This window comes from Narcine bancroftii, chromosome 9 (assembly GCF_036971445.1).
Source record: "Narcine bancroftii isolate sNarBan1 chromosome 9, sNarBan1.hap1, whole genome shotgun sequence".
Classification (NCBI taxonomy): Eukaryota; Metazoa; Chordata; class Chondrichthyes; order Torpediniformes; family Narcinidae; genus Narcine; species Narcine bancroftii.
Genome location: NC_091477.1, coordinates 13,305,897 through 13,324,203, shown reverse-complemented (window position 1 = coordinate 13,324,203; position 18,307 = coordinate 13,305,897). Strand labels below are relative to the sequence as shown.

The window sequence follows — 18,307 nt, the reverse complement described above, 5'->3', positions numbered from 1 at the left end:
AAGTAAATCAAATGTAACATTGTTTGTTTAAAAGAATAAGCTGGATATTTTTCCAATGTCGATTGCAAGATGATGGGTAAATACCACTTTGCAACAACTCACTTTAGGATACAATTACTTAATTGTGTAATGTCAATACTATAAACCACACAGAGTAAAGATTTTTTTTTCAATGAAACAGAATTGCTACTAAGAATTCAATGAATGATCTCTTTTTTTTTAAATACTCTTGGGGTTAGTGAGGCACAGACCTGGCAGAGTTCCTAGCTCTATAAAGCTGAGTTCACATCAATGGAAAAGCATGCTGAAATTGCATGCTTGCTTGTGTTACCGCACATAATGCTGTGTTTTCACTGATACTCTAATGCAATACTTACTCTAATTAATGCAAACCTGTATTTTCTTCATGCAGTTCAACTCTACACTGGCAAATTAGCATGTAATTACTAAAACATCAATTAAGCCAATTATTAGCTGCCTAAAGTAACCAGACAGATACAAACATGGGACATCAAGTGCATCACAATCGGAATTGAAATAGACTGAAATACCACTGCCAGGCATTCTGTATCGTATCTTGTTTATGCATTGAAAATAAATATTAGGTGGTGGTGCTTTGTTTATGAAAGATAGGAAGAAGGAGAAGACTCTATAAGAGATATCCAATGATCCACATGGAAAGAAATGAATTGCACGGCCTCGATATATAACAAAGGTGTTCTGTGAAGTTCATTTCTTATTGACAACAGATCTTGATTTATCTTTATCAATAATTAACTACACCGTAGGAGGGAATATAGCCCTTACTTAGTATTTTATTCTACAATATTCATGTCAGCAGGAGATTTAGAAACATACAGGTACGATCTCTGGAAGACCATTACCAACACAAAGAGAAAATCCGAGATCAAGACGGAATCTCAGGCAGATGCATGGTAGCTGTGGCAGGGCTTGCATCCAATTGCATCCTTCAGATGAAACAAAGCAGACTCATCAACTTCAATAAATCTCTTCTGGATGAGCTCGATGTCCTCCGTGTTCACTTTGAAAGAGGAAACAATGTACAAACTTTGTGAAGCCCCACATCTCCTGCCAATTCTGTTCTCCCAATCTTTTCAGAGCTAGCGTTCATGATTATTATACCAATCTCATTGGGGACTGATTTGCCACACATTGGTTATACTGGCTTGAAAAAGAATTCATCATTTTATTGTCCTTGTTTTAACACTTCTTTGCTGAATAGGTAAACTTGCTTTTCAATAGCTCACTAGTTTTCAGTTATAAATTATCATGAAATGATAAAAGGAGGGAATGAGAATGTGAGTCTTAAAGTAATGAGAAAAGCAGAGAACATTCCATTCCATATGTTGATGATTCTGCAAGGTTAAAGCTGTTGTGAAGGACAACAACAACTCCATATTTTGCAAAGACAGCTAAAGAGTTTTAACCATTGGATAACGGATACAACCCAGTGTAGTGAATCCTAAGAAATATGTTAAGGAACATGTACTTGTATTGAAAAAGTCTCTTCAAATTTTCTGGAAAATTGGATAAATAGGCAACCTGTTGGCAGATTCCCTTGTGGTGAGATCGGTTGTATGTGGAAGGGCTTCTTGCTGTAACTGATTTCTTATGCTTTGCAAAGCAACATACAGTAAAATTTGAAACAGTATTTGCATTCATTTGTCAAGTAATCTTAGGTCCATTATAACAAAACCTTCAGCAGGGTGAAACCTCAGAAGGAATCCAACTCAGATGGTGTGCCTGGCCAGTGTCCTTAAATTCTGTAGAGTCTTTGTGGACATTTTAAACCTCTCACTACACTCCACCTGCTTCCAAAGGACATCAATAATATTTTAGATAGTATGTTCATCCTGAATATAACAAACAACTGTATCGTCATTACTTTCTGAGTACATAACCAGCTTTCAAATAGTCTCCTACAATACACCACATAGGATCATCATTTACTTGTATGCTGGTGATGACCTCTAAAAGACTAAGACTGGACTGTGGTGTGTGGGAGTCAAGTTTAGATTAATATGCTCTATCAATAGATAATCAGGCCAAAAAGTCCATCAATGCATTAGAAACCAAACAATGTAAAGGATTCATGATGTTGCCTGTTATTTGGGAGATTGTCTTGCATAAGAAATCACCTCCAACTCACAAACCAATCCTTCTCCTATCTACAGCAGATTTGCTAATGCAGTTAGTCTTCTTTTCATTTTTAGTGTTAACATGTGCTCAAGTTTTGGACACACTCGTCCATGTTCATATGGTCCCTTTGATGATAAGAGAAACAAATTTCTGGAAGTACAACAAACTCTCATACCTACACATACTTAGAGAGCATGTAAAAGAAAAAAGATGAATGTTCTCCCATACGATGACAAAAAAAATAAGGTGATCTGCGACATAACTGTGTCTGAATCACAATGAAAAAGCAAACAAGATGGATCAGAAAACTTATATAACAACAAGGGAATCTGGATCAATTGAACAAAATTCAATTCTTCTAGGACAGGGAGACTTCAGCTGAAATTGCTCTGTGTTTACTCATTCGACAAATAAATATATTGTTGTCAAACACAATTCTGAAACGGAATAACAGGAGACATCTGGCTTGTGCACGATTCTTTCGAGAAATCTTCCCAAATTCCCAAATCCTGTCACATCAGCGGGAACACAGTTTCACAAATGTGTATCAAATTGTGTAAAGACAAATTCAACCTTTTTGCAGACTTTTCTACATATACAATTTTCCTTTTACTAACCCAACACATTATCACCTTTCCATGGCAAATGTTATACAATTTTGAGATATAGTTTACTTTCTCCACACATGATCAGTTTTATTTTTGAATCTTCATTGTGTTTAAGAATTTGATGACATATCTTTTCATAATTGGTTTCCTCTTTTTGTGTATGCTCAAGTTCAAGTTGCCTTTGCTCTGTATGTAATAGCACCAACGAACTGGGTTCTGCTGTCTGAAAGGTGTTTGAATGTGACCTGATAATGGTTTACTCCCACCTTAAAAAATGTACAAGTTGGTAGATTAATGGTAATTGTCCAGCAGAAGTTACACTGGCTTTACCTTGCTATAATTATTTCAAAAATTAAAAATTCATTTTAAAGTTTTTTGTCACATGTATCAAAAATATACTGATTGAGATTGTTTTGCAAGCAGACCAGTAAACATCTCATACAGAGTTCATAAAACAGTACAAAGATACAGAATTACAGAAAGAGATCAGTTGGTGCAGAGCAAAGGCCACAAAATTTTATGATTCTGTCCTTGAATCTGGTGGTATGTGATCACACTTTGTGAATCTGCCTGACAGGGAAGGAAGTGAAGAGAGTGTGGCTGGTGTGCAAAGAATCTTTTAACGTGTGCCACTTCATTCTCTGTGGCTTGGTTCATTTGTTTCACCGGACATGATTGGAAACCAATTGTAACTAATGCTAAGAGTCAGTGCATTTGACAGGAGGTAAACAAGAAAATCTGCAGATGCTGTAATCAAGTGCAGTGCACAAAAGTGTTGGAGAAACTCAGCAGGCGGACTCCTGAAGAAGGGCTCAGGCCCAAAATGCCGACTGTCTTTTATGCTCCCTGGTTGCTGAGTCATCGGCTGAGTTCTCCAGCACTTTTTGTAGACTGTAATGCATTTGACATATTCATGTGATAAATTTTGTTCACAGGTTTCCGATTCGTCTGCGTTCAATCTCTTGCAGCAACCAATTTAAGAAGAGAATGAAGTCGATATCGGCCTGACAGCCTTTTGTTACTGGTGTAAATTCAGCAGACCTCGATCAACTCTGGGCAATTTATGTCCTAAGTGATCAAAACATTCACCAGATCAGCATCCACAATTTGACAGGCTTCAAATTGCAGCATACACATCATCCCTCTGAGGTGAAGGACATCTACTACACTCGATGCAGGCGGAAAGCAATAAACATTGTGAAAGACTCCACATGTCCTGCATGAAAACAGTTCTGCCTTCTGCCATTTGGCAAGAAGTACCACAGCACTTGGGTCCTTACATCTAGAGCTTTCTCCCCCATGCCTTCAGGCGCCTGAACTCCCAGTACAGATGTGGATAGTGCGCCATGGACTTTCAATGTATACACATTTATATTTTAATGTGTTAAGTGCTTTCCTAACATATCTATGTAAATATGCTCCGTGGCCCTGGTAACAGCCAAGGAGACCAGCAGCCTTAGAACATACACCAGTGCTGGCTCCTGGGAACCAGGTATCGGGACTGGAATTTTGGAGAGTACCGATGGAGAGCAGAGCTCCCAAAGGGTGTCAGATGCTGCCAGCTTCCTAATTGTAACAAGGTGTTGGATCCAAGAGCAGAGGAGGGTGACTTGGATGCCGGAACTCAGGTTCACTGCTAAAATGTGACAGGAGGCTGTTCAGCGACAGGGGCCATGGGAATGCAGGAGTCTGCGGCATCGGAGATAGTGGATTCCATGGACATGATGTCACTAAAGGGACTCTCTTTTGCTACTTTGTTTTCTTGATGAGGTTCAGAGGATTAGTGGTGACTCTTTGTATACCTTTACAGATAAAGGAGCTTGAACATTGAATTGGCAAATAATTTACAAAAAGGCAGGTTTTTCTACCATCTACTTCAGGGTTTCCCAAACTTTTTCTTTCCACTCACATAACCTTTAAGTAATTTCTATGTCATCGGTGCTCTGTGATTAGTAAGGGATTATTTAAAGTGGTATGTGAGTAGGGAAAAAGGTTGAAAGCCACTGTTTAGACCCAATTGTTACTGAAACTTGATAAAAATTGCCATCGGCCCATTTCCTTTGGAGTTGTTCAACTATGTACATAACAAGTTGATTAGGTACGATTAAAACAGTGGTTTTCAACCTTTTTCTTTCCACTCACATACCAACTTAAGTCATCCCTTATTAATCACAGAGCACCTATGGCATAACAATTACTTCAAGTAGTATGTGAGTGGAAACAAAAAGTTTAGGAAAGCATGATCTACTTTATTTCTGTTGAATCATTCAACCATTTTGAAAGCCTTTGATAAAAGGGCTCAAATCTAATTCCCAACATCCTGTTACTTTAATTTATCCAACTAGCTTGAATGTTTATTTCCCAGTTCAGGGTAAGGGTCTACATCAAAACTGTCAACTCTTTTTGCTTATCAATCCTAACTTCAGGTGCTGTGATAATTCCAATATTTTCTGAATTTTTTTTATTTGAGATTTACAGCTGTTGTAATTTATTCCCACTTCAAGCAACAAGAACCGGAAAAGTCATGGGTGATTCTATCAACCAAATATTAATTCAATAATTTTCTGATCTATACACCCCTCCAAAAAGCAAACTAACACTATCTGAAATGGGGCAAGGTATTAAGTTTATAATACATACACCTAATACCCCAAGATATTATGGAGTATTATGTTTATTTGGTAAATGCACACGTTAGTTTCTATGTTGGTTACCTGGAGCTCCAGGTAATAGATGATTTCATTTAAGACCACAAGATATAGGAGCAGAAATAGACTATTCAATACTTCGATTCTGGCTCGCCATTTAATCATAAAGCAGATCCATTTTCCCACTCAGCTCCACTGTCCCGCCTTCTTCCCATAACTTTTGATGCCCTGTCTAATAATGTCTATCAATCTCTGCCTTGAATACACCTAATGACCTGCCCTCTACAACCACCTGTGGCAACAAATTCCATAGATTTACCACCGTTTGGCCAATCCTCCATATCTAAGCAGATGCCCTTCAATCCTGAAGTTCTGCCCTCTTGTCCTAGACTCGCCCACCATGGGAAATAACCTTTCTACATCTACTCCATCCATGTCTTTGAACATTTGAAATGTTTCATGAGATCACACTGCACTCTCCTATATTCCATTGAATACAGGCCAAGAGCTGTCAAACACTCCTCACTTGATACCCCTTTCATTCTCAAAATCATCCTTGTGAACTTCCCCTGAACCTCTTGAATGTCCACACACCCTTTCTTAAATGAGGAGCCCAAAACTGCTATATTAAAGCAAAGACAAGAAGAATGAAGAGAAAAGAAACTTCGATGCGAATAAAAAAAACTGTTGTCATTCAGAATAGGATTTAGCCAGGTCCCTGGACCTCCTTTGAGATGTGGCACTCTTCTAGTTTTCTCAAACTGTCCTGCCAGATACTTAGCTCTCATTTTTGTACCACCAAAGGAAATATTCATGAATCTCCTTGCTCCTGTGGAATCCTGTGACACACACCTTGCCTGTTGTGGGTTCAAACTTGACAAAAGCAACTACATTTCATTGACTGGCAAACATATTGGGATTACAACTGTAAGTAATACCAGCGCAAATACATTGCTTCATTACAGAAGGGGAAGCGGAGAGGAAAACAGTTCAAGATAACTTCCCAAAACATTTTTGAGGACACATTTTGATTATGTACACATACTACGCGAGGATCTGGAAAACACAATTTTCCAACACAAAAGTAAATATTTTTATGGCACATTATTTTCACTCTGAGTTTATTTCTTCCGGTCACATCCATTGATCTTAATGTTCATAATGATGTGGGGCTGGATTTGCAGAGGTCTGGGCCTGTCACCCATCTGAATGAGACTGACCTCACTGACAAGCAGTATAGTCATGAAGGCAACTATTGATAAGTAATAGGGCCTGCATGGCTGATGCTTGTTTGTATAGTCATTTCATAAATCAGTTAAAATGTTGACGATGAGAACTGTTGTTGGCTACTTCGATGTTTGAACAGTCAACAATTGGCCCCCAGTGACCTACCGTCATCTTTCAGCTCTAAGCCCGAGGACAAACTTGCATGGCAGGAGAAAATGAAGAGTGAGTCAATAGAAAAGTTGTCACCACAGCACCATTAATTTACCTCGACTTATCAACTTGAAACAATACAAGCAACAAACTGAAATCTGTCAATGCAAATTTCTCTAACAGAGCATTATTTTTTTTAAAATGTATTCTCGGTGGAAAGCAGAATACGATTCCAGGGATCTATCTCCACATCACTCAGCTTGTTTAAGAAAGGTGTGGCAAATGAATGAACAGAAAAGTGCTTCTGAGAACAGTTACCGTAATTCGCTTTGTTTTACTCAAAAATCAAAGAGATCTTATTGTAAATCGAGACAATTACAGGACTGATCATGTTCAGCACAAACAAAATTAACAAATAGGTGTTCGGGTTAAAAAAAACACGTTTCTAGAGTTTAACGTGCATTTCCACATCGAAAGCTGATCTGTCTGAATTGCTGGATGAATGAACGCTGGCCTCTGCAGCAACAAAGCAGTTTGTTCCAGTCAAACATGAGCAAGATGCAAACTTACCCTTTTTATCTTGTGCCTGTGCAATGTTCTGAACCAAACACCAGCCAACGTGAATCAGCCGCTCATTTTGTTTCACTTGGTTTGTTTGCCCTGTCTCATCATCGCCACTCGTGACACACGACTTGTGCAGCAAATCGGCTCCCTTTTATCCCAAGCACGCACGGGTTGACACCGGGAAAGACACTTCTTCCCAGAGAAAAGAGCTCCGATTTTTGGGTTTTTTTGCGCTCACTGTGCAACCAGGTCATAAATCTGTCCTGGTACAAAGTAAAACTCAGCGATACATCACGTATCACTGGCGAACACTGTATAAGTGAAGCACTGAACAGAATATCAGTCTTGCAGGGGCTTTGGAAAGATTTGCAATTCAATAACTCTGCAAATTAAGTGCTGGAAGGTGCAAGCCTGCCATCGTGGGGGCTTAAACGGAAACAAAACACTTTCTGCGGGGTCTGCCAGGCTGATTTCATGTCATGACACCCATTGAAACAGCGACGCAGAAAGCTGCCGGGGAGCCAACGTGAGAGCATGGCCCCAGTCAAGAGGTGCAGGCATGTGCAGTGGACATGGATTGGAAAAGACTGCAATGGGTCTGACTGCTCGCTCCCCACGCCAACAGCCACCTCGGTACTGCCCACCCACAAGATCCTTCTTATTTCGTCTCTCATAGGGGCCGTAAAATGGGATGGGAAATCAAGGTTGAGAACCACCGATATCAAACTCATCATCGGGCGAAAAAGAAATGGGAACTGCTGGAGGAACTCCACGGGGGGCAAGTTTTGGGCAGAGACCCAGCAGTGCCACGACCCCCGCCTGCACAGATGCTGCCCGGCCCGCTGAGTTCCACCTTTCTTTCGCTCCCGAGGACCGCGCAAACTTGGAAAACTGCGGAGGGAAACCCCTCGCCTAAATGGGAGATGAAGGTCAGTGAAGCACATGCATTCAAAATCCGAAGCAGGGGCCAACTTAAGGCAAGTGCAGTTGAACTTCGCAGGGTTTCCAAACCAGACCTCTGTCCATAGCAACTCCACTGGTCTTCGATCAACAACTTAAAACAGTCAGACTCCAACTCGTGGCATTCCACAGCACTTACCTGGTTGCACCCTTCAGGCTCAGGGCTCAGGCACTGCAGCCACTGAGGTTCTGGGCATCTGAGAGTGGGTGGCCGCACTTCTTCAAGGATTTCCAGGCTCAAACGAGAAATCCTGTTGAAAAGGCTGCCCTTCCCTCAACCAAAAGCAGCCGCCGGCTCGCAGTGCTTTTGCTGTCAATGCTGGTTGGAGAGAGAGAGACCGAGCTGCTCTCAACGTGAACGCTGGAGCGCTTGCCTCCGATGGAGTGTGACTGCACAGGGATTCTGCAGGCATCAGGAGGACACAGTGACAGACAGCTGGGCTGCGCCCTCTTGCCGGGGGACAGGATGTGATGTGAATGCAGACAAATGAGAGGCAGCCCCAAACAGCAGTATCGCATCCCTCATTCAAACTGATGCCCGCCTCAGCTCTGCCCGACTCACTCTCACTCCAATCAGTGGACGCTGTCAAACGAGCGAGCCTTGGGACATGCACTGGGCGCTTGCTTCAAGTCCACGCCAGCGTCCACCTGTTCCTCGTGGATAAATCGCACTGTAACATTCCTCTCCATGGGGGGGGGGGGGGGGAGCGTTGTCTGATTGGAGAGGGGTGGGGGGGGGGAGGGACCTGTTTTCTTAAATCTGGGGGGGGGGGGGTCAACAAACTGGGGAAGTGCCTTGTGGAAGAGCGAGAGGAGTTGGGGCGAAGTGTTCTTGTTAATGACACGCCTCCACGCAGTAAATGTTTTGTGCTTCTCTGGGTTTGTGTAACTATCGTAGCTGCCAGTTGAAGTGATGAATGCGGGTTCAGTTTTAACATTTAAAGAGAAAAATTTGGACATCTACATGGATGGGAGGGTAGGGAGGGCTAAAGAGCAGATGCAGGTCAGTGGGACCAGGCAGAAAAGTAGTTTGGCACAGACTGGAAGGGTTGAAGGGCCTGGATCTGTCCTGTCAATGTTCAATGATTCGAAGTCTGGACTAAGTCATTTAAAGGGGCTGCAGGCAGAAACCTTTGTGGCATTTGAAAAGTATGGAGAAAAGCAATCAAAGGGCAGGAACCCTCAGGGTGACAGACCAGCAGCTGGAAAGCGGGATTTCATCAGACAAAATTACATTCACATAACAAGCGCCAAGTATCTGACAATAGTCAGTTGTAATCCGTGTTAAAAATCATCTCCCCCCCCCCCCCCCCAATAAACCGCAATAATGTACTTTCAGAAGGATTTGGAGTATAATCTTAGAGATTAATCTGAACACGTAGGGCCACATAGTCACCCTGTTCTGTTTTTGATAATGTGCCAATCTAAGTGTAGAACAGTCAAATTGAGAACACCCTGTTAATCCTTGGCAATGTTTCATGTAGGCCAGGCACAGGTCACTAGTTAGCACCATAAATATAGAAAATAATTTCCAATTTGCCCATGGTTCACACTGCAATAGGCAATCAGGTACTACCAGAAACGACTTGCCACTTCACGTACTGCACACTCACAGCATATTCCCCTCGACATGAATTTCACAAACTTCCTCCACCTTACAGCTACTTTATATGCCAAAAAAAAGCCTTATCATGGCAAGTGCACATTAACGGGATATTGCAACAATTTGTCCATTAACAAAAAAAGTTAATTGTTTCACGTGTACATAACGGGTCAACTTGTAAGTGGTTTCCTACAACATCATACGACATCTTTTGTATTTCACTATACTATGAAGAAAGACTAATCTACTCTTCACTCGACTTAACTTTTCAAATACAGGTCATATCCTCATCTTCTGGCTTCCATAAACCTGTGGACATCAAAGGTTCAGCTGTCTATGTCCTATTTTGCACCAGCTCTGTTTCACATGTGCTGGCAGACCCAGACTGTGCTCCCAGTTACCCAAGGATCCCAATTTAAATTTTCCCATCCAGTTTTCCAATTGCTCTAAAGCATCCAAGCCCTTCAGACTTACAAGATATATTAGTAACAAAACCTTCTAAATTCCAAGTTTTGCTTTGGAATCCCCCCCCCCCCCCCCGCAACTAATTTCTCCTCTTTTCCTTCCCATTAACATATTCATTTCAATTTGGATGCAAGCATTTAGTTATTTACCATATTATATCCTTATGGGACAATGTCAAATTTTGATTGACAACACACCTGTGAAGTGCCCTGGAAAGATTCATTACTAGTTGTTGCTGACAGTGGTCTTGGAGTAGGACATAATTCTTTGAGTGAGGAGGAATTTAGCAGAGGCAAGATCAAATAGCATAACCTTCACCATTATCACTTCTGCACTTCTCATATTCCAGCTCTCATTGCCTTTGTTCCCACCTATCACCCTCCACCAACTTTACCCTGTATAACTCATCATTCTCCACCTGACACCTTAAATCAAGCTGCCATTTCTTATAAAGGACTCCATGTGGCTCAAGCAACAGGCAATAATCTTGAATGAAACCTCTGGAAAAGAGTGAATAGAGGTGCAACAATGGAGAAAGTCGCCCTCAAGATCTCGGAGGCAGTATTAAGTTTCCTGATATGCACTTACAGGGAGCTGTGAGCCTTCAGCCATTTGCTCAGAGGCATTAAGGAAGCCCAGATGTGGAGGTCAAAGAAAATATCACTGCCCTAAGAACTTGATTCATAGTCATTGATTTATTTGGCAAAGAAACAGCCCCGTCTGCTTTACTGATCTATGCTGGCCAAGATGCAACCTGAACGAATCCCATTTGCCCATATCCATCTAAATTCTTGTCCTCCATGTTTCTATCCAAACCTGTCCTTCAAATCATGTAATTTTATCTTGTGTCAACCATTTTCTCTGGCAGCATGCTCCACATAACCATGCCTTCTAGTTTTAGATGACCTTCCTTGAAGGAAAAAAAGCCTGTGACCATTCACTTCATATATACCCCTCAATTTCCTATACCTCTCTGAAATCACCAGGAAAAATGGCTCATATATCCAGTCTCTCCTTATTAAGCCATCCAAACATAATACTTTCTCACAAATCTTTTCTTCACCCTTTCCATCTTCATGACATCTTGCCAATAGCTAAGCAAACAGACACAATACACCAAGCCAGGCATCACCAATATCTTGTATAGTTATAGCAACATATCCCACCTTTGATCAAAGAAAACATACTGTATGTGCCAGACACCTTTACCACCACCTGTATTGCCACTTTCAGAAATTATGTGCTGACACTGAAATCTCTACATTCTACAAAAAATTCCCAAGCTTTGCTATTTACTGTTTAATTTACCAAAATGCAACACTTTGTACTTGTCCAAGTTAAATTCCATTTTCCATTCTTTGGCCACCTTTCCCCATTAATCTTAGATACCCTTCTCCACTGTCCACTAGATCACTAATATTGGTACATTCTGCAAACTTACTATCCATGTCAACTACATTCTCAACCATATTGTTAATATAGGTGACACACAACATTTGACTCAACACCTATCCCACTGGTCACCGGCCTCCTAACTAAAAAAAGCAATCCTCTACTATCCTCTGCCTCCAACCACCAAACCAATTTTGAACCCATTGGTTAACTCAACATTGAAGCCATATGGCCTAACCTTGAGGACTAGACCACTGTGTAGGAACTTGTCGCAGGCCTTGTTAAAGTCCACACAGACAGTGTCTACCTCTTTACCCTTATCCATCCCAATTATCCCTTATCAATGCTTGCCTTTCCTAATGAACGAAGATCCTGTTCCTCACAACCTCCTGCAGCAATTTTCCGATCACCGATATTAGACTTGCCATCAACCTGAACAGAGTTGTTTAAGAAGTTCAATGACTTTCTATGAGTGATCTGTGCATTTTTAAGTGTCATATCTTGTCTCAGATGCTGCTCAATAATTAACCGGAGGAAACAGTCCAAGCCACAATCAGATAGGTATACTTGAATTCAGAAAAGTGACGCTGCTGTTTGTGGAACAACCCCTTGAGTTACTATGATCAATAGCAGTGCTGAAACGAACAATGTTCATCTTAATGCACTAACCTTCATCTTACATCTGAACTCTCCCTCACACTTTATTTTCTCCTGTAAAACCTGCAGGTGTTTTAAGCAGGCTCCTCCAGTATTCCACCGTACACAACATAGCAGTCTGACCTAGCGTCCATTTTTTTTCCATCTTGGCGACTGAAGATCTGCAACTTGACCAGACGGGGAAAAATGCCAAGCATAAGTTTCATGAAAAGAGCACACCCTCATTCAGTTTCACTTTAGTAGCTGCTCGCTCAGCTGTCAGCCAAGCACCTAGTCTTAGATAGTGAAATGGAGATGTGTAAAGATATCAGGCAAAAGAAGATTCCAGATGAAGAGAATGAAGCATATGCCTGCTTTCTAGAGCCATTCTTAATGATAAGCCCTTTACCCACCCTGGGGGCCATAGCACATTTAAGTTTTCGTTTCACCTCACATAACCAATACTTTTTTTAATGTTTATATGTAGTTGGTCGAAGTCCAGAAAAAAAAACATTTGACTTCCACAAGGAAGGGAGGGGGGCACAAACTTAGAGCAGAGTCCTAAGGGGGGGGCAAAGCTAAATAAAAGTTGAGAATGGCTGCTCTAGAGTATACAAATTCAGCTGATGAGCAAAGAGAGGAGAAAGACTGCAGAAGTAGTCTGATATTCTGGCATAATTTACTGGTCAGGAGCATTGTGGAATCTGATATCAATTTGACATTGACCTGGGTGCAGAGCTTGGGGTTAACTTTTCTGAAGCAGGACTGGCAGCCACCAGAATGAGTATACTTGTGAATCCACCAACAGAGCAACATCCTGTGGCTAATATCACTGCCTGCATTGCAGTGGAAACTGCAGGCTTTCAAAGCAGAGCTGCAGCAGAAGCTACCACATCTACTACTTATGTCTGCTTGTTGCCATACTGTTTCCATTGTCAGGTTAGCAGGGTCACAAAGGAGGCCTTCCTCTCATGAGTTTCCAGCTGCCATAGGAACTGGCAGAGGTGGATTAAAAAGACACTTAGATGAATGGATAGGAAAGGTTTAGAAGGACAGAAGACAAATAGAGTCAAATAGAACAAGCTCCGGTCAGCACCTTATTGGAATAGTGGTGGCATCTTTCCATGCTGTACAATTCATTGATTCTCTGATTGCTGAAGTTCAACTCTTGAAGAATAATAGTGAAACAAATGGGGCACACATCTGTCCTCTTTTCTCAGAGAAACAATCGTTCTCCAACTTCTTTCTCCAATGTCCTTGCAATTGTTGTTCAATTAATCCCCTGTATCAAGATGATGTCATCCACATCAAGATCAGGAATATCTGGAAATGTTCACAGGCATTGTTCAACACCATCTGCAGTCTCTCCCACTGAGTGTCTTCAGACTTCCATCAGAAATTCTGCAGATACAGAGGTTCTTCTGCACAGAAGTATCAGGACACACGAAATGTCAGGCGCTAAGGATGATTTGTTCAATGTTGAATGCAAAATGTCTTAATTTAATCTATAAATTTAGTTAATACCATTTGCTTTGCTGTGCCTTTCATTTCCTGAATTGTAGCCAAGCAGATGATCAGGTATTGAAATTGTTTATTATCACGTGTACGTTAAAAACTTTGCATGATATCCAACAAATCAACCCGTACTTAAGTAGAACAGGACAATGCAAAATAAAACAAAAGTGTAGACTATAGTATTACAGAGATTTTTTCTTGTTAAAACAGTTCAAGGCCAACGTTATTTTATGAATGAAAATTTGATCAGTGCCTGATGATGGCAGGAAGAAATTGGTTCACGAATCTTGTGGTGTGTTCTCATACTCATATCTCCGCCCAACAGGAAGGGGGAGAGGAAAGCATGACTGGTGTGGGATGGGTATTTTAATATGTTGGATGCTCTCCTGAGCTGTTGGGAAGCGAAGATTAAGTCACTGGAGAGGAGGTTGCTTTGCTCGATGGCCTGAGCTGCATTCACATGTTTCTGCAATTTCCTGCAACAAATACAGTCAATCATTCTTCATATGCTGACCCTTTCATTCCTGGTATTCTGGTAAATCTTCTCTGAATCCTCTCCAATGCTAGCACAGCCTTTCTCAAATAAGGGGCCAAAAATTGTACACATTACTCCAAGTGAGGTCTCACCAATGCCCTATAGACTCTCATCATTACATCCCTTGTCTTGTATGCTATTCCTCTAGAAATGAATGCCAACATTGCATTTGCTTTATTCACTGCCGACTCAACTTGGAGGTTAACCTTTATGGTATCCTGCACAAGGGCTTCCAAGTCCCTTTGCATCTCAGAAATTTTAATTTTCTCCCCATTTAAATAATAGTCTGCCCAAGTATTTCTTGGACAAAAGTGCATGACCATGCATTTTCTAACATTGTATTTCATCTGGCCATTTCTTTGCCTATTCCCCTTAATCTATCCAAGTCTCCCTGCAGCCTCTCTGTGTCTTCAGCATCACCAGCTCTGCCACATATTTGGGGTCATCTACAAATTTAGCCACAAGACTTTCTATGCCATTATCCAAATCACTGTAAAAGAAGCAGCCCCAACCCCTGTGAAACACCACTAGTAACAGGCAACCAACCTGGATAGGACCCCTCTAATTCCACCCTCTGTTTCCTGTCTATTAACCGATGCTCTCATCTTCTTTTCCGATGCTCTCTTCTTCTTCTCTGTTTTTATACCTCTCTTTCTATTTCAAGCTCAAGTTTATTGTCACATACTCCAAGATGCTGTGATGGGCATTGGTTTATGAACAGACCATTAGACACCTCATACAAAGTACAACAAGACAGTACAAAAGTGCAGAGTTACTAAGAGAAATCAGTTTGTACAGAGGAAAAACATCATAATTTTATGATTTTGAGGTTAATTCTGGTTTAAAATGGCTCAAGTCTGGTACATGACTTTATGGTTGTGAATCTTTGTCAAGATGATGGCTGTTTGTCCAAGGCAGTGGGATTTAGAGATGGAGATAAGGAGGGGAAGGGAGTGGTATCACACAAGGATACTTCATGATAGGATGGATTCAATGGTGCACCTGCAGAAGTTGTTCAGGGGCAAACTCGTCCAAACAGATAACCTGCAATTAACAACTTTTAGGATCTGAAAGGCTCACCAAGGTCTTGGTCTCATACCTCATCCAAAAGAAGACTTCTACAATGGTACAGAATTATTATTTATTTTTCCTCATTTCTTTTGGAGTGGGGTTTAAACCATCAACTTTTTAATTCAGACGTGAGATCACTGCCACAGATGACAAGTTTGTTAATGCACACCTCGACAACAGGGCCAGGTTGACAATACTGATATTATTTCAAGTTATCAAGTTCGTAGCTTACAGTCGCCATCATAATTGAGGACTTCTGGACTGCTTGTCTGGTAAAATTGGAAGGGGCACAATTCTATTGGTCATTTGTATAATTCCCTTTCTCTTCATTTGTCCAATCTCAATTATTACCTTTCCTTTCTCCATCCTTCCCCCTTTCTCTGCAATATAAAACATGTTTCCTAACTTTTCTAATTTCTGAAGGGATGTTAAAACTTCAATTAACTAAAAGAAATAAAACTCCATCAGCTGCTCCATTTATACCATTTCTAAATGCTCAAATTATGGCTCTATTGAACAGAAAATAAAATACACATATGTTGATATGCTCTAATGAAAGATGTGAATTTGCAAGATTCACTGATGGTTCAGGCATCCTATGTCAAGGAAGAACATTTGAAATCCACAAACACTTCTGAATACTGTTTATAGTACAGGCCAAAATAATCCTCCTGCGAATGATATAAAGGATACAAAGCTCACGTCTTCTAAAGTTAGTAATCCGTCAATCATTGTTGAAAGCACTGAACAATATAAGATTTCGTAAGAAAGATTTGCAACGATATGCAGAGTTATTAAAATATCAATGCAAAGGTCTGAAATAAAAGGTAAGATATTCCATTCTTCGGCTTTAGAATATTTATTTCATTGTTCAGTTTATTTTGGCTTTTGCTTTGCTCTGTGCACCTTTCACTTCACTCTGAATGCAGCAAGATATATCTGCGTACTATTATAAAATGAATTTAAATGTGCCATTCTCATTTAAGTCTTCAAATAGTTTTACGATTTCCCAGATAGCACCACGAAACAATGTTGACTGTTTGAGGAATTCAACAAAGCCACTTAACATGAGAATTGACTGATTCATTTCAGTAGCATGTTATTAAATATTATTTCGTCTCAGTGGGGTTCCAAGGTAACAGTTGAATGAAAGTCAGTCACCAGCAAAAGCACTCACTTGTCAAGCTAGAACTTTGTTGATTGCATGTGGCTACATTGCAAAGAAAAACCTTCCAAGATTATTGTCCTGTTGAGTTCGGCAATTTATGTTATGCTAAAACACACACACAAATGTGTAACATTTTCATGATTGTATTAGATAATAAACATAATCACAAAAATGTCACATTTTAAACACGTTAGACAGTTAAAATATCTAAAGGAATTAAAATAATTGTTTCAGTGTATTTGTGATTGACATGAATGGTGACACAAGTTATTGTTAACTTGGTAATTCCTACTTCAATTACAAGAGCTGTTTTTTAATAGAATTGTGCCCCTTCCAATTTTACCAGACAAGCAGTCCAGAAGTCCTCAATTATGATGGCGACTGTAAGCTACGAACTTGATAACTTGAAATGATATCAGTATTGTCAACCTGGCCCTGTTGTCAAGGTGTGCATAAACAAACTTGTCATCTGTGGCAGTGATCTCATGTCTGAATTAAAAAGTTGATGGTTTAAGCCGCACTCCAAAAGAAATGAGGAAAAATAAATAATAATTCTGTACCATTGTAGAAGTCTTCTTTTGGATGAGGTATGAGACCAAAACCTTGGTGAGCCTTTCAGATCCTAAAACATGACTTTGAAGAAGGGCATTGATGTTTCATCCAATGGTTGCTTCTGAATGATATCATTCAGAGAGATTTTTTTTAGGGGGGGGGGGCTTTGGTCATGTGTCCTACATCAGATGAGTGCATGTATCTTACTGAGTGAAAAGGCAATTTAGAACATTTTCCTTCCTCTGATGGGGAATCACCTGAGGAAGACTCTGACCTGCCATTTTTGTTTCCAGATTCCTTGTTTTCACACTGGTATTGTAGGATTTGAGCTCTTCCTCCAACAACTGTCCATGCTTTAAAAATGCACAGAAATGCTGGGGGAATTCTGCCAGTCTTGCAGCATCCAAAGGAGGTAAAGATATATTTCCGACATTTCAGGCCTGAGCCTTTCTTCATCTTAGAAGCAAAAAGCAGACAGGCAACTGAATAAAAACTGGAGAGAGATAGGAGAAAGAATGGGAGGGTGAATTTGGTCTGATAAGTGGAAAGGTGAGAATTGATTTTGGCTTTATAAGGAGATAGGGGGAAAAGGAGAGAAAGACAGAAAGAGAGAGAGAGAGAGAGAGAGAGAGAGAGAGAGAGAGAGAGAGAGAGAGAGAGGAAAGGAAACAGGGAGAAGAAGAAAGGGGTGAGCAGGGTTTAACAGAAACCAGAGAAGTTGATGTTAATGCCATCTGGTTGAGGATGCCCAGATAGAAGATGAGGTTATGTTCCTCCAATTTGCAGGTGGTCTCAGTCTGGCAGCGCATGAGACCATGAACAGACATGTCAGCTAGGTAAGGGGACAAGAATTGAAATGTGAGGCCACTGGGAGATCCACACTATTGTGGCGGACCGAGCCAAGGTGCTCAATGAAGTGATCTGCCTTATCCAGTAACAGTCACAGAAGCTACACCACTCTCACTATGGATTTGTGGATGTTCTTCATTTGTGACCATTGTGGATGTTTCTCTGTTTCTTCATTTTTCATATTGTTTTTGCAATCACAAAGCA

At 40.7% G+C, this 18,307-nt stretch overlaps 1 long non-coding RNA gene across 3 annotated transcripts in view; it reads right to left on the bottom strand.

Annotated features, from left to right (window-relative positions):
* LOC138743217 (uncharacterized) overlaps nucleotides 1–8,971 on the bottom strand; it is a 1,573,181-nt gene extending 1,564,210 nt beyond the window's left edge. For all 3 annotated transcript variants that reach the window (XR_011344727.1, XR_011344728.1, XR_011344729.1), the window contains exon 1: nucleotides 8,457–8,971. This is a non-coding gene — a long non-coding RNA (uncharacterized lncRNA). The remainder of the gene's footprint in view (nucleotides 1–8,456) is intronic.
* Nucleotides 8,972–18,307: the final 9,336 nt, after the last annotated feature.